This window comes from Mirounga angustirostris, unplaced genomic scaffold (genome assembly GCF_029215605.1).
Source record: "Mirounga angustirostris isolate CCGP_5_RB_7025 unplaced genomic scaffold, mMirAng1.0.hap1 SCAF_8, whole genome shotgun sequence".
In the NCBI taxonomy this organism is placed as follows: Eukaryota; Metazoa; Chordata; class Mammalia; order Carnivora; family Phocidae; genus Mirounga; species Mirounga angustirostris.
The window spans coordinates 38,508,950-38,525,349 of record NW_026991716.1 but is presented as its reverse complement, the minus strand read 5'-3'; the positions used below and the strand labels follow the sequence as shown (position 1 = coordinate 38,525,349).

Below are 16,400 nucleotides of genomic sequence, written 5' to 3'. Positions count from 1 at the left end.
GTCTGAGGAGGGCTCTGCTTCTCCCAGGAGGCGCCAGGAGCTTTACTGAGCCAGCCCTGTGCTCTCCGTCTCCATCTCTGTCCGCCCATCCCTGACCTCCATCGAGGAAGGCTTGGGCCTGCCTCTCTGAGATGGGTCTCCTCATTTCACTCTCCTGATTCCGATTCCCGTGGCCAATTTCCTGTCTCCCACCCCATCACCTGGTGTGACTGCCTTGGAAAAGCCCAAGTTGGAAGCTGAGAGGAAGTTTGTATCTGGGCCGTGGACTTCCCTCCCATGAAGGACTTGGCTTCGGTCAGGCCTGGGCTCGTGAGCTCGCTGCTCTTGGTCCTCAAGGTGCATTTCAGCTTGGCCTCAGCCACAGTCACCAGAAAGGGTTATTTATAAAATGAGGACAGGCTTTGGCCAGAACTTATAAACAGTCTGCCGAAGTGTTGTCGGGTGAAGCCAAGTTCTCATTTTGTTTTCTTTATATTCACTTTGAAGGTTCGTATCCACATAGTTTTCATGGATCTTTCAATGGCGGGAGATCACAAGAGTTTGTGCCTGGGTTGGGTGGTTCACTCTGAGTGCTTCAGTCAGCATCTTCTTTTAAGAACTCACAAAACCTACAGAAGACTTATGGGATACAGTGGGGTAATGGAGGTAGAGTGGCACAGAAACCCTGTCCCCGGGGAGCTTCTAGTCCCATTGAGGTGGCTCAGCCCCTGACAGCAGGTGCTCCCAATCTCTTGAGGGAAATACAGCCCCCGACCCTCATGGAGTCCCCAGTCTAATGGAGGAGGCATAGGATGAATTCGCAGTCTGATGGTGAGATAGCTCATATTCTTGGGGAGCTCCCAGTCTGTTGGAGGAGAGAGAAACCCTGCTTATCTATATCTGGCCTGGTGGAGGAGACCTGAGTCTTGCTTTCTGACCCGGTTTGATGATGTGTGATGCAGACAGAACCCTCAAAGAAATGGGCAGGATGGAGCAGTTCTTAACCCCATAGCCTTCTTCTCTGTCCACGATAGAAGTGGGGGAGATAGGAGAGACCATGGCAGCCCGGGGAAGAGGCAGATTCAGCAGTACCCTTTGATTGGGCCGTAGCAGCCGCTTTTACCGGCCTCTGCCTGCCCAGCCCCACCCCGAAACATGTGGAGGCTACGCTATCTTTAGTGGTCACCCTTTGTAATCTTTAGAGGCCGTTGCTGACGTGGCTGCTTCCTGGGCTGGACCTCTCTCCCTAGAGAGCTGTGCTTTTTGCTGGGTGAGAATTTGGCTTGGGGCAGGGGAGGCAGTGCAGAGTGACTAGGGGCTTCCAAAACTTGGCTGCAGTCCCTTGCCTTCTCCTGAGTCACAGGGTGAGACTTGGAGACCCTTTAGACAATCTGTTTTAAGGTAAAAAAAAAATAAGAATATCCTAGAAAGGACGTTAGACATCATCTAGTCTTATCTTCCCATTTCACAGAGGAGAATGTGGAGGCCCAGAGAAGGGAAGTGTTTTTCTCAAGGTTGCTTAGAGGTTGTGCTGGGCTTATGGCCTAGCTCCTGAATCTGATCCTTAGAGAAGAGGCCTGGTAACAACAGCAATCAGGGAAGTCCTGGTAAAGCCTATGCCAGGTCACTTATTCCCCCTGCTCCGAGCCTGTGTACCCCCATCCCACTTGGAGTAAAACCAAAGGTGTTTCTGTGGCTTCAGGGCTGGCCTGATCTGGCTCCCATCCCCCTGCCTCTCTGTCTGCCACTTAGCTTCTCATTCATGCCACACTAGACTTCTGATTGTTCCTTGAACATCGCAGGACATTTCCACCTCAGGGCCTTTGCCCTTGCTGATCCTTTCGCCTGGAATATCTTCCCCAGATGACTCACTTCCCTGCCTCTTTCGGAGAGCCCCAACCTGACCATCCTAGATACAATGCCTTCCTTCCCTACCATTCTCTATCTCTCTTATCCTGCTTTACTTTTCTCCAGAGCACTTGTCACCATCTTAAATGGCATGTATTCATTTATTTCCTAATTCTTCCTCATTTCCTCCCTTTGGAATGTAAATACCGAAACATGGTCTGTTTTCTTCTCTGCTTTGTGCCCAGCAACCAGAACATGCGGGACACACAGTAAGTGCTTAATATCTATTTGTTCAAAGGAGGGAAGGAGGGAGTATAAAACACAAATTGAAATCACTTGATGTTAAGGTTGGTTTGATTTGGTTAGGCCAAAAAAAAAAAAGACCTGATGGGTGGCAGAGAGCCCATCACCTTCCGGGGGCCATCTGGACCTGTGTCTTAGGTGTGGCTAGCCGCAGTCCTTGTTGCCCCCTGACTCCATCCACCTTGCATTATCCTTTTAACTAGAAAAAACTAGGTTAAACTTCACCCTTCCCAGAAAAAAAAAGAAAAAAGTGTTTATAAATGCCCTGGACTTGGAAAGGCTGTGACCCCTCCCCTGGAGCGCTTCTCGCCTTTTGCCAAATGATGGAACAGAGATGGTGCTGGTGGAAGGAAGCTGCCTCTTCTCCCTTGGGGTTTATAAGTCTTAAACTTAGCTGCACGACCAGAGAGACTCCCTTTTCGCAAGGACAAAGACAAGTACCCCAAGATTTGTGTTGAGGATCCAGGGGCAGATTGGGGGCCAGGACGCATGCACCCAATATATGAATTTTGGTTGGACTCATGAAGCTCGGAGGTTGGAAGGGGAAGCTGAAAGCTCCCGGGTTCTGGTCCTGCCTCTCTTTGTGGGTGGCCTTGGCTGGTTACTTCCTCTCTCACAGCTTAGCTTCCTCATCTATAAAATAAAAGAATTGGACTGAACCTGGCGGAGGGGGTCAAGGCTCCTGGGGATTCATGCGGGTGGGTTGTTCCTAAGGCTCCCCTCCATACTGACAGCGGTACTCTGACACTCTTTGGATCGAATACCGGGTTTTTGGTGAAACCATGACTTCCTTGATAATGCTGGAAATAGAGGTGACAGTTAAAAAAAAAAAAAGTAAATGTTAAAAAGTGTTCTCAGTGCCAGTTACTGTAGTAAGTGTGGGGTTTTTTTTTCTTTCTTCTTCTTGGTCTTAACCTGTAAGCGATTACAAGATCAAACAAGTTTCAGTTTGAGTCCCCCTGCTTTACAGTCTGAGTCTGTACGGCGTTGACTTACCACGTTTACTTTCAACTAGTCGGGCTGTTCCAGGGCGGCTTTTTATCAGCCAGCTGCTCAGCCGTCAGGGTAGGAAGACTTGGTCTTGGGCAGTTCGGACACTGGGTTTTTAGCACCCATGTAGATCTGGCACCTCTTCCCCATTTATCTGCCGTCTCACTCCCCGGCACCCCAGCCTGACTCAGTAAGCTGCTGTCATGCAGCAGTCTCTTTGGGGAGACTGTCAAGTTTCAACCCCCTACCAAACCCCAGCCTCTTGCCCGGGACCAGCTACATACTTTGCTGGGCCCAGCGCAAAATGAAAATGCAGGGCCCCTTGTTTAAAGATGAAGACTTTCAAGATGGCGACAGGAGTGCATTCAGTCAAGTGTGGGGCCCTCTAAACCTACACCGGTCACATGCCCTTGTGGCTGGCTCTGCTCTTCCATCTTCCATTCCCAGGACCATAGAGATGTATCAAACACATTTGACGGGTCACGACAAGTTTCCTCAGAAGGAACTTGAGGTGTCGCTGTCATGGCCTGTGGTGAGATTCATAGCTTCTGGCCTGAGGCACTCTGTGTTTGGGAAATCATGTGTGTATAGTGGGGAGGGTTTGGGCAGTGTCCTTGGGTGCCGGTGGGAGGCTCAGAGGACGATGGTTTAGAAATGGTTGCGTTGCCCAAGCAGCCCCAAGGATACTGGAAGCTCCTTTCTGCAGATGCATCATTTGCTTTGCCCTTTAAAGTCCTTTGATGGATAAACAAAATGTGGTATATCTGTACAGTGGAGTATGATTTAGCCATAATCAGGAATGGAGTACTGGTGTGTCCTCCAACACAGAGGAACCCTGGAAACATCATGTTAAGCGCCAGAAGCTGGACACAAAAGGCCACATATTGTATGGTTTCATTTATAGGAAATGTCCAGAATGGGCGAGTCCATAGAAACAGAAAGTGGTTGCCAGGGGAAGAGGGGTGGGGAGTGACGGCTAGTGGGTATGGGGGTTTTTTGGGGGGTGATGAAAATAATCCTGAAGTTAGTGGCGATGGTTGGACAACCTCGTGACTATGCTAAAAGACCACTGAACTGTGCAGTTTAAAGGGTAAATTTTACAGTTCATGAGTTGTATCTCAGTTTCTTAAAAAACATGAAAATAAAGGTCTTCTGAAGGCTTAGACTTGAACTCTCTACCCTCTGCCCTTGGTGGGTTTTGTGAGTTCAGCGCAAGAGCGGCCTTCTCTCCTTCCATGGGCCCCTCCCTCTTCTTCCTGCCTCCCCTTCAGCCACAGATAATCTCTTGGGCATCCCTCATACAAAGCCTGTTTTCCAGGAAAGATCTGGAAGCATTCATGCTAAGCGGATCTGTGGCTGCTAAGACTTAGCCCTCATCCAAGGTATTTGCATATTAGCTTATAAAGGGAGAAAGCTTTTAGGTAAGAGGAGTGAACATTTAATTTTAGAATTCCAAGTAAGAGCAAGCCGAGTGTGGAAGATTGTTCATTTTCATGGGGTCGGGGTGCTCAGTGGCTCTGGAGCCAGGAGTGGCCAGGCGCCCTTTCTGCCCACCGAGCCGGCTGACCCCAAGGCAGGGCCAGGCTAGCAGTGGGGGAGTGGCAGGCTGAGAAACATCCCTTCAGGACAAGGGTCTCTGCCCCAGGACCTCCAGCTTCCTTTATTGTTTTCCCAGCTGGGGGGTGGAGGGGAGGGTAAGGGGACAATTTGTGGAGGACCGCTGGGTGGGGAAGACATCTTTCCAGTCAGGTCTCATTTCTGCTTTGTTAATGTGCTTGGTTCTTGAATCAGATGGTCCCAATTTGAGACAAACCCCTTGCCTAGCGCTTCTGCTCTTGTCCCTATCGATTCAGTCCTGTTTGTCCTTGCCCAGGGATACTCCTCCTCCCCTGTCCCTCTCACATATCCTGCTGCCTTCCCCTCTGTCCCCGTTGTCATAGCCCCATCATTCAGGACCCAGTGTAGCTCAAGCTCTAGCTCTTTGAGAATCCCCTTTAGTCAGTATTAAACACTCTTTCTTCATATTTTTTGTGGCTCTTGGATTCTGAGATCTTTCTCTTAATCATCTTTGGATCTTCGGGGCGCCTGGGTGGCTCAGTCGGTTAAGCATTGGCTCAGGTCATGATCTCAGGGTCCTGGGATCGAGTCCTGCATCGGGCTCCCTGCTCATTCAGGGAGTGTGTTTCTCTCTCTCCCTCTGGCCCTCCCCTTACTTGTGCTCTCTCTCTCCCTCTCTTACTGTGTCAAATAAATAAAATATTTAAAAAATAAATCATCTTGGGATCTACAATGCCTGACACAGTGCTTGTACATGGTAAGCACTTAAATGTGTGGTGTTTTTTTTTTTTTAAAGATTTATTTATTTGAGAGAGAGAGCATGGGCAGGAGGGGCAGACGGAGAGGGAGAGAATCTGAAGCAGACTCCACACCCAGCACCGAGCCCAACGGTGGGCTTGATCTCAAAACCCTGAGATCGTGACCTGAGCTGAAATCAAGAGTTGGATGCTTAACCGACTGAGCCAGCCAGGTGCCCCATCACTTAAATCCTCTTGAACTGCACTGAACCATGACTGTGTTTGGTCCTTCGAGGGAGTGGGGAGTAACAGAATCAGTAAGAGAGATGCTGGGGAGATTACAAGTCTTAGGAATGATTTGATAAGAGATAAGAGAATAGCATTTGTGGTGTGAGGGACTGACGTCTGAAGCCTGCTGCCCATACACGGGGGTATCGCAGAGCTTCCTGTCATGGAACAAAGGGCATCTCCAGGGTAAATTTTACCCAAGCAACCCATGCTTGCTTACCCAAGCATGCAGTTGAGGCTTCCATGGAGTATCCTTTCCTGAATGACCTCTTAGATTTCAGACTTCCATCCTTAGTCAGAGGACCTGCATGAACACATAGTTATTGAGTGCCTACTATGTGTCAGGCGCTAATCTAGATGCTGTCACTTTGTTGTAGCTCCGTTGTGTGATGGATTTGGAGGGGCACATCCAGAGAGGCTCCACTGTATGATGGATGTGGAGGAGCACAGGGCCTTTGAATATACCCTGCCTGGGCTAGGAGAGTTGCTTTTCCCTGAGCCTCTTGGGTTTTACCCAGATTCCTAAGGATGTTAAATTCCCATATGATTGCTCATGGGCAAAAGGCATTGGTGCTTCCATCGTGAACACTGCCATTTACATTCTGCCTCTGTGGGGAGGAGGGAAGTGAGCATGAGACAGGGCTGCATGAGATGGCTGGCACATGCCAAGGGTTTAGCTGGAGAGACTTTAATGAAGAGTATTTAGAGAAGTGAGATCAGAGTTAGACAAGCCAAAGGATAAGGGGCACCCTAGGGCTGGCCATAGTGGGAAGCTGTTACCTACCTCCCCTAGGCTGGGAGGAGGGAACTCTAGAGAAGGGGCCCCCCAAAATAGCCATGATCCTGAAGGGATACAGCTACTGCCAAACTGGCAAGGTAAAAGGAAGAGGGAAAGAAATGCTTTCCCTTTATCCAAATCCACCTGGAAGCCTGGGGAGCCCTGTTGATGCGGTCTCTGGTCCAATCAGAGCAGAGGACCGTGTGTGTGTGTGTCAAGTGGAGAAGACCCAACCCTGGCTGCCTGGGCATTCTAATGCTTAGCTGACTCCTACATTTCTTAGGTTAGTCAGCATGTGACCAGTCAACCAGTGTTCACTCCTTCCTGAATCATGGCTGTAACCAAGCAGAAAGTGGAATTACATCAGCAGGATGGGCATTGGGTAGTTTTGACTATAGCAAGAAAAACAGATCATATTCATTGATGGCAGGCACTGAGCATCCTAAGCATTTTATGCACGTCCTCAATAAATCTTTACAGTGACCCCAGCAAGCAGGCACTATTGTTATCCTCATCTTCACCATGTTACTGGTAAAGTCATGGGACTGAGAGAGCCAGTAGGTTGCCCAGTGGCATAGCTAACAAGAGGCAGAGTTGGGCTCTGAGCAGTTCTGTCTGACTCGTGAACACACATTAGTGACCTCTCAGTGCCGCACGGTCTCATTCCTCTGCAGTGGGGCCCTCCCCACCCTGTGGTCAGTGCCACATGTGTGCTGGTCCTACTGCCTGGGATGGTCTTCCTACTTCCTCTCCACTTGACCCAGTTGAACCCATTGTCAGGATCCAGCTCAGATCTCACTTCCTCTGTGAGACCTTCTCCAACCTCCAGCCCGCTATACCTCTTCTTCAGCAATCCATGACAGGTAACATCCACCATATCCTCAGGGGATTATCCGGCTATTTTGAGTGTGTACCTCTCCTCAATCTCCAAGAAGACTCCCAATTTTCATTGATAGGTCTTAGGTCCTGAGTTTTTTTTTGAACTCTCCACTCACTCAAATGGTTGAATTGAATAGACTTTAATAAAGTAATTATTCTGGGCGCCTGGGTGGCTCAGTTGGTTAAGCGACTGCCTTCGGCTCAGGTCATGATCCTGGAGTCCCTGGATCGAGTCCCGCATCGGGCTCCCTGCTCGGCGGGGAGTCTGCTTCTCCCTCTGGCCCTCTCCCCTCTCATGTGCTCTCTGTCTCTCTCATTCTCTCTCTCTCAAATAAATAAATAAAATCTTTAAAAAAAAAAAGTAATTATTCATGGAACTGTAGGGTTAAGGGAAACAGCGTGGTAGTCTGGTGCCCATGGACCAATACCAGGGGGATAGGGAGGGGTGGGGGCAGGAGGAAGCAAGCCATTACCACTCCAGAGCGGGAAGGAATTTCCTCAGAGCAAGCGGTCATGGAGCCCAGTGATGGCTGTCACCCTGGGAAAGGGGTCACATGGTAGGAACCAGTGGATCTGAGGATTGTTTTTCTACTCAGTAAATGCCCACTGAAAGCCAACAGGGAGGATTTATTTTATTTTATTTATTTATTTTTTTTAAGATTTTTTATTTATTTATTTGAGAGAGAGAGAATGAGAGAGAGAGCACATGAGGGGGGGAGGGTCAGAGGGAGAAGCAGACTCCCTGCCGAGCAGGGAGCCCGATGCGGGACTCGATCCAGGGACTCCGGGATCATGACCTGAGCCGAAGGCAGTCGCTTAACCAACTGAGCCACCCAGGCGCCCAGGGAGGATTTTTTTTAAAAGGAAAGAAAAGAAGCTAGAACAGAGCCCAGTAGGAGCTTAGAGTCTAGTTGAGTGTTTGGGGGACAGGAGGAGAAGATAGGCACATACCCCTTCCTAAAATAGCACAACACTTCTGCAAAGCGGTATTTTCTCCCTGGGCAGATGAGCATACCATTAGCTAAGACTCAGGCACAATGGAGGTGGACATTTGAGGAGTCAAAATTGTTGAAGGCTTCCTTCTTATGGGATAGGAGGTGGTGCTGGCCTGGTGGCTTCCATGAGTATTTCCCAAAAGGCCTCACACAGGCCACAGAGGCATCTAGGTCTGTGGCTAGTCTGTGTTTCAGCAGTTTTGAAGTTTCAGAGTTCTTAAAAAATGTCTCTTGAAGGTCCCAGAAGTTTGAATAATTGGCAAACATCCTTCGTCTTTGGGGCTGACCTCAGGAGAGGCTTAAGCACCATGTCCCCCACACACCTCAAGAGTCACCCAGAGCCACTTAGGAAGATTTGATGTTGCACTGGGAGGACCTCAGTTTTCCTCTGTATGGTGTTGCTTAATCTCATTTCTTTTTTCTCTATTCCTATTTCTCCACCCACTCCTGTTGGCCTAGACCCAACTAGACATTGGAAGGGTAGAGTGAATTGTGGGCAAGCAGTTGGAAGGATGAAAACCCTTTGGTTGGGCCTCTCTTTGCTAGCTCTTATACATTTTGGTGTTTAGTTTCTTTGGATTTTTCTCTCTGCTGGGTCTTGGACATGCTAGGAGGTGCTCCAGACATCACCAAATGCCCCTTCCTTCTCTGAACACACCACACCTCCGCTGACCTCCTGGCCTTTGAGCTCCTGGTTCTTTCTGCCTGGAAGATACTCTCACCCCTCTTCATGGACTTGTTAGACAGTAGGGAGCATTGGGGACTGTGGAGAATTCCATAGTTTACACTCCATCTTAGGAGTTTCTGGGCTTCTGATCTATAAGTTATGATTTTGATTGTTCCTTGGGAGTGGGCGTGGCTGCTTGCCTTGGCAGAGACTCAGGAAGGAAACCAGTAGGGGTGGGTGACACAACCTAGGTGGAAGCTTAGAAGCAGGGGCCAGAGGAGACACTCAGGTGAGACAACTGATCCATGGGGCTGAAATTCAGGGAGAAGGGGGAGATGAAGCTGAGGAGTCCACACGGGTCCCGGAAGAAGCTCTACAGCTGGCCTAAGGCACCTCTTCTGCATCTCTTCTTGGGGACCGGCAGGGCCTGGGTGTGGCTCGGGGTCAGTTACAGTGGTAGGCTCAGTCCTGGAGAGAGACAGCTTTCATTTTACAAAAAGGAGATTTTCTACGTACCAGACTGGGACCTGCTCTGACGCCTTGCTTCTCAATGCTGTGTAGGTTTCAGAGATCAGATAATGCTTAGGTTCGGGTTTTAAACTTTCATTATTCCTTCGTTACATAAATAAAACATAATAAAGATAAGCAAAGAAGAAAGGGAACTGAAATTAATGTCACCCATCATCCAGCCACCCAGACATTTCCATTTAGAACTTGGGTAGGGAGACTCCCCAGGCGATTTTCTGTACTTAGAGTGGAAGCAAACCACTTAGATGGTATTTGTAGATGTATTTTGTAACCTGGTGTCTGTGTGTGTGTGTGTGTGAGAGAGAGATTTGTCCCTTTAAAAAAAACAAATGCTTGCCCCAAATTAAAACTAAAGGGGATAAAGAGAACTCCCCTTGCCCCCCTCTCCTCACCCCTAATTCTATTCCTCAGAGGTAGTCCTCTTTAAAAGTTTCCAGTATATCCTTGATTAGGGAAAAATGTGGAAGGGATAAGATGCATGAAATGACAAACTGGAAATATTGGTTGTTGTAACTTGTGCAAATATTAGCTGTCACGTGTCAGGAGGAAGGTGAAGGGTGGGTTTGGAGGGACTGAGAAGTAGTTTGTAGTTAGTGAAGTGGCTTTCAGAAATAGATATTGCGGAGCTGGGGAAAGGAGGAGAAGGCAAATTTTTGAGGCCTGGCTTTTGTTTGGGTTTGTCACATGGATGTCGGGGAGGAGCAGGGTGAGTGGAGGTGAGGGAGACTGCAGGCCAGGGCCAGATACTATCAAATCTTACCTCCTGGGCGGGGATTGGAGTAGGGAGGGTGGCAGGGATGCAAATGAGCAAGAGACCTGTCAGGAAGCAGTGACAGTAATTGGTAGATATTTATAAAAATACCCTTGCTTGACAAAACAAAAAGTTGGTAACTCTGTGTTAGTCCCCCAAACTAAAAAAAAAAAAAAAAAAAAAAAAAAGTTTCAGACAAATCTTTGAATACTAAGAATCTGAGCGAGACTGTAGAACTGGATGGGGAGTTGTCAATGTCACATTTGGTTCTGGTTTTGTCTCTGGCTATGCAGCCTTGGACTGTACCTTAATTTGTTTAGATCTCGGTTTTCTTATCTGCAGCGGATCAGTGGTTCTCAATCCTGGATGCACATTAAAATCACTAGGGAACTTCAAAAATACCCAATCCCAGAGCCCCATTCCAGCCCGAAGGTGTCTGAATCTTTGGGGGTGGGGCCTAGGAATTTTTTTAATGCAGCCAATGTTGAGAACCCCTGGGTTAGGATTCTCCTATTTGCTCATTTTAGCCCCAAAATGTTACAGTTCTGTGTATGGTATTATATAATTTTATTCCTTTCAAACACTGTGCAGCAATGTTATATAAACTTGTTACCTACCAAGAAGTTTTACTTTCTAAGGAAGACTCCCCATGATTCTCAGTAGACCAGTGATACAATGCCAGCGTCCTTCGCCCAGTGAGTTGGAATCATAAACATAAGTGAACCATCAATTAATTTTTGTGCCAGGAGTTGAGAGCATGGACTTTACTTTCTCATTCTCTCATTTTGAAAAAGCTATTGACTAGAGGCCTGAGTCCACTTCCATTTATAAAGAAGACCCTGGGGGCGCCTGGGGGGCGCAGTCGGTCAAGCGTCTGATTCTTGGTTTCAGCTCATGTCACAATCTCAGGGTCGTGAGATCAAGCCCTGTGTTGGGCTCAGCAAGGAGTCCACTAAAGTTTCTCTCTCCCTTCCCCTCTGCCCCTGCCCACTCTCTCTAAAGTGAATAAATAAATCTTAAAAAAAAAAAAAAGAAGAAGAAGACGACCCTGAAAAGTTCAGAGAGGAGACATTACTGGAAATGTTTTCACTAGAATTGTATGTACGTAAGTTCCGAATTAAGAGGTCCAGTCTGGGGAGTCTTTATCAGATCTAATTTCTGCATGGAGTAGGGGATGTTGAAAGGGACTTGGTGCTGTTTTATCTTTACCATTGAAGTTTCTGGTTTTGTCTCTTCCTAAATGAGTCATTTTTTTTTTTTTAAAGGAACCTAACTTGGGGAGGTGGGGAAACCACTGTCGGAGGTGCCAAGGAGGGGGTGGGCAGTGAGGCTGATCATCAGGGGACCGAGTTTATGCTTGGGCCTTCCACCCGGGAGGGCTGGAAGCGGGGACCTGTTTGCTGAGGGTGTGTCCTGGTAGGCGGTGAGGTAGTCGAAATGGAGTCTTGTGGGGCGTACACTCACCAAGCATGTGGTCTGGTATCAGGGCTCCACCCACAGGTGCTGGGTGATGGTGAACTCCGGGGAAGAGACCTCCTGGTTTTCACTGTAGGTGGGGACGTGGGACATAAATGGGGGAGGTTAGGCGAGTCCCTCTTTGCCTGCACTTACAGACACATGAATTGAGGCGATGGTGCGCACGCCAGTGTGAACGGTGCAAAGGCAAATGTTAGTGCCAGGCAGCATTTCAGAGCGGGAAAATGGCAGCCTGATGACCCCACGGTGAAGTGCGGGGGGGTGGGGGTGCTGATGAAACATCCACTGGCCGGGCACCTCCACACATCACTTCCTCTTTCTGTGCTCACTTCTCCCGGCTGAGAAGCGACCCCACACACCTAAGTCCCCTGCCCCCCACCCCCGGCCATGGCTGTTCAGGGTGTCCGCTGTCCTCACTGCCTGCGGACATAGGGCAAGGGCAGAGAGTGGGGAGCAGTTGCCAGACCCCGGCTTTGGAAAACCAGAGCAGCTCTGTGGGCTTTGGGCCACGTGCTTGAGGTGAGGAGGAACACAAGGCAGGGTGCTCCCTGATGCCCAGGAAGAGTTTTGTGCATTGGGAAGGCCGAGCGGACGCGCTCCTTTATGCCACACGGACCCCCTCAAGGTGCTGGTTTTCATCTTTGCTGAGAGCTGTGCAACCTCTTTCAGCCGTGCCTGCATGTTTTCTAAGTTTGTCACAAACTTCCTGTTTGGGTATGGTCTGAGGCTCGAAGCTTTGTTGTGTTTTGAAACCCGGGCGTTCACAGAGGTCCGGCGCTTCTCTCTTAGAGGCTGTGGGGTGGCCCCTTTGTTCTCCTTCCTTTTGCTGACGGTTGCCATCTTTCTTTGCAGACCTTCTCTCTGGGAAGTGCCCGGTAGCTTCTGTTCTTGTTCTCATTATCCAGGGGTGAGAGCTGTGAGGTTTGAAGGCTGGGAGGAGGGAGGGGGGCAACATTTACTAGGCCCCTTATATAAAGCCAGGCACTGTGCTAGATGTTTTTATATGTGTGTTGTATTTAGGCCTCAGAGCAGCTCATGCGGACCCAGGCTCAGAAAGGTTAAGTGACCAGCCTAAGATTGGCCAGCCCCTGGGTGACAAAGTCAGGATTGGACCCCAGGCCTGACTCCAGAGCTCCTTATTTCAACTATGTCATGAGGAACCCCCTGAGCCTTTGGTTCCACCAGTTTGAGGAGATCTTGATTTCTTATTGGAACTCTTGGCAGACAGCATCACCTTGACCCCTGTAGTTTTCTCCCAGATCTTGTTATTCAGGGGCTGCCCATTCCCTCCGTACGGGGTGTGATTTGATGGCCCTTGAGTGTTTTGCTGACTTTGATCTTTCCCATTCATCCTCTCCCTGGGACCCCACGAAGCCCAGAATTATTGTGTGGTCTGTGGCTGATGACTGAAATGGGTTAGGGCCAACTCCCAATTCCCCAGAAATGGAGGATCCTTTTTCCTCTTTCCGGCCACCTGGCGCTGACCATTCCTCTGGTCACCACAAGCCCCACTGAGCTGGATTTCTCACATCTCAAGCTCTTCCCTTGAAGAGGGAAGAAGAGATGATATCTTTCTATGTCTATGAAAGCATGTGAAGAGGTAGCTAAGGAAGGATGCCAAGACCTTGGATATGTGGGAGCAGGAAGAGGAGGGGGAGCTAAATCTAGTGCTCTCCTTCTCACTGGGATAGCTCTTACAGGATGCCACACTCCGGGTGCTCCTGCAAAGGAACAATGAGTACACTTCCAGAAACTTCAAGACAGCCCTGTGTCCCTTCTTTTGCCCATTCCAGTTCTCTTCTATTTTCTGAAAAACTTCTACAGCTGTAACGTCTGCGCTTCATCAGCATTGTTCTGTAGATCAAGCAATGTTTACCAGTTAAGAGACCTTATGTTGAGCAATGGATAATTCCAAGCATTTTCAACACAAATATCACTCACCCTCAAAGGGTTTGCAGTCTACAGGGAAGGGAAATGCAGTGGGCTCAGAACAGCGGGGAGGGCTAAGAAGCTGGGGTGGTGCCACTCAGTGGGCTGCAGGAGAGGGCCAAGAGCCAGGGGTGAGAGGGGCAGGGCTGCAGGGGGAGGAAGGTGTGGGGCCCTGGGGCCTGAGGGGCCTGGAAAAGGGAGGGGCGTACCGGATAGGGTGGAGCAGAGGGTGCCTGTGGGAAACAAGATTGAAGAAGTGTTCGTGAAGGATCCCAAGGAATGGCTGTGGAATTGGAAATTTTCCCGCCTCGGGAGCTGTCAAAGCCAACTGAACAGGATGGGGCTAGGTAAAAACGGTGCTGTAGGAAGGCTCACCTGGCTGGCTGCCCTGGAAACGGGGAATGCCGGGAGGCGAGTAAGAACACATCTATCCTGTTGAATTTTAGGAGGGAAACTTTGAAGGCTTGGACTGGGGTGGTTGACATGAATATAGAAAGGAAGACCGAGAAATGAAAGGTTTCAAGCCCCAGCTCTGCCCCTTGCTGCCCATGTGACCTTGAGCAGGTTACTTAATTTCTTGAATCTCCATTTCATCGTCTGTATGTGGAAGCTAATAACACTTCACAGGATGGTCGTGTGAGGATTTGGCTTGTGTGGTGGCCAGCACACACGTTGTGGCCGGTGCTCAGTGGAGTCTGAGTCGTCCTGTGGGGGACGAGGCCCAATTTGTGACCTGTGGGGCGTCAGGGGAGTGTTCAGAGGGCTTTCCAGGGGCCCAGAGCCTGGGACAGTGATGCAGCCTTGACAGAAGTGGACGGAGCCTGTTGGGGCCTCCGGATTCAGTGTAGGGAAGACTCTCCTATTCCAGGCTGCTGAGGGCCTGTCCAGAACCCCCACAGCAGATTGTGTGTCCGTGAAACCACGGCTTCTGGGTTCAGCTGGGCCCTCAGTGCTGCTGGCCAGCAGCCAGCTCTCTCTGCAGCCCTGGTCCCCACTGGCCACCACGCCCTCAGGTGAGACACTGATTTAAGAGGCTCCCGGTTTTAGGGCTGCCCCAGCACCTGCATGATTCCCCTTAGTGGAATGTTCCACACCGCGCCCCCTGTCGAGCTCCTGTCTGCCCTTCTTCACTCAGGAGACAACCTGGCTTCATTTATTCATTGACAAATTCCAAACAGCTCAGCTTTGAGCCCACTCAGGTTCCTGCCTCCGCTCCCTTGTGGGTACTGACATTGTGGCTCATCCCAACCTGATTTCCTTCCACTCAGAGATGGACGCATCCCTCCTCCTGGCCAGAGAGAACCTTCTTCCTGTACATGAGTCCTCCCCATCTCCTGTAGCTCCTGGGACCTCACCCCCTGGCTGGGGTTTCAGCTGGCTGAAACCAAACCCCAAACCTTCACCCTCTCTAGTTCTCATTCCCTTTTCTCCTCCCCTTAGAGACAGGTGTCTGGAAAGAATCTGCCCTCAGGTTTTGCTCCTTAGTTGACCCAGCCCACTCGGGCTGCTTTCTGCCTGTGGGAGGTGTGCTGGGCCCAGGGAAGGGACCTAGTTGGATTTGCTGCAGAGGGCTCCCGCCTTCCACAGGAACTGCCTCCTGTCAAGTCACCCAGTGCCATTCTAGTTCCTCAGGCCTGAAACCCAGGAGTCACCGTGACTCCCCTCTTTCCCTCACACTCCACATCCAGTCTACCAACCAGCAAATGATGTCAGCGGCTTCTTCAAAATACATCCAGACTCACCCCTTCTCATTTACCTCCACTGCCACCACTTTGGTCCAAGCCAGCAGCTTCTCTCCTTGGATTATTGCAATGACTTCCTAACTGGTCTCCCTACTTCCACCCTTGCTTGCCTTTCTAGAATCCACCTATTATGGGGACTGAATTGTGTTATGAGTTGGACTGCATCTCCCCCAAATTCCTTTGTTGAAGTCCTAACCCCCAGTATCTCAGAATATGACCTTACTTGGAAATAAGGGTCATTGTGGATGTAATTAGCTGTTGAGATGAGGTCATCCTGGAGTAGGGTGGGTCTCTAACCAGTATGACTGGCGTCCTTATAATAAGGGGAAATTAGGAAGCCCGCACTCACACAGGGAGTACTCCCCTGTGTGAAGACTGGAGTTCCGCTGCCGCAAGCCCAGGAGCTACCAGAAGCTGGGAGGGGGGCCAGGAACAGATCCTTCTCTAGCGCCTTCAGAGGGAGGGAGGCCCTGTGGACACCTTGATCTTGGGACTCCTGGCCTCCAGAACTGAGAAAATACGCTTCTTCTATTTAAGCCACCCAGTTTGTGGTACTTTGTTATGGCAGCCCGAGCTGACTAATACACCATGCTCCCCACAACAGCCTCAGTGATCATTTAAAAATCACTCTTCTGCTCAAAAGACTCGTATAGTGTTTCATCTCTCTCAAAATAAAAGACAAAGTCCTTGAAATGACCTTCGGGGTCCACATGACCTGGCCCAGCCTCTTCCTTGACCTTTTCTTCTACTCTGCCCTTCTCCAATTTCCTCTAGCTAGAATGGCTTCCTCAAACATCATCCCAAGCAAGCTCCTCCCTCAGGACCTCTGCATTTGCTCTTCCCTCTGCCCGGAACACTCTTCTCCTCGGGCATCCTTTACCTTCTTCAGGTTCCAGTGACAATGTCACTTTCTCAGTGAGACCCTCCCCCACAACCCCAGCACCCTTCTTATT

General features: G+C 49.7%; 1 protein-coding gene across 1 annotated transcript in view; it reads left to right on the top strand.

The window, feature by feature from the left end:
- TRERF1 (transcriptional regulating factor 1) overlaps positions 1-16,400 on the top strand; it is a 202,534-nt gene that overhangs the window by 63,816 nt on the left and 122,318 nt on the right.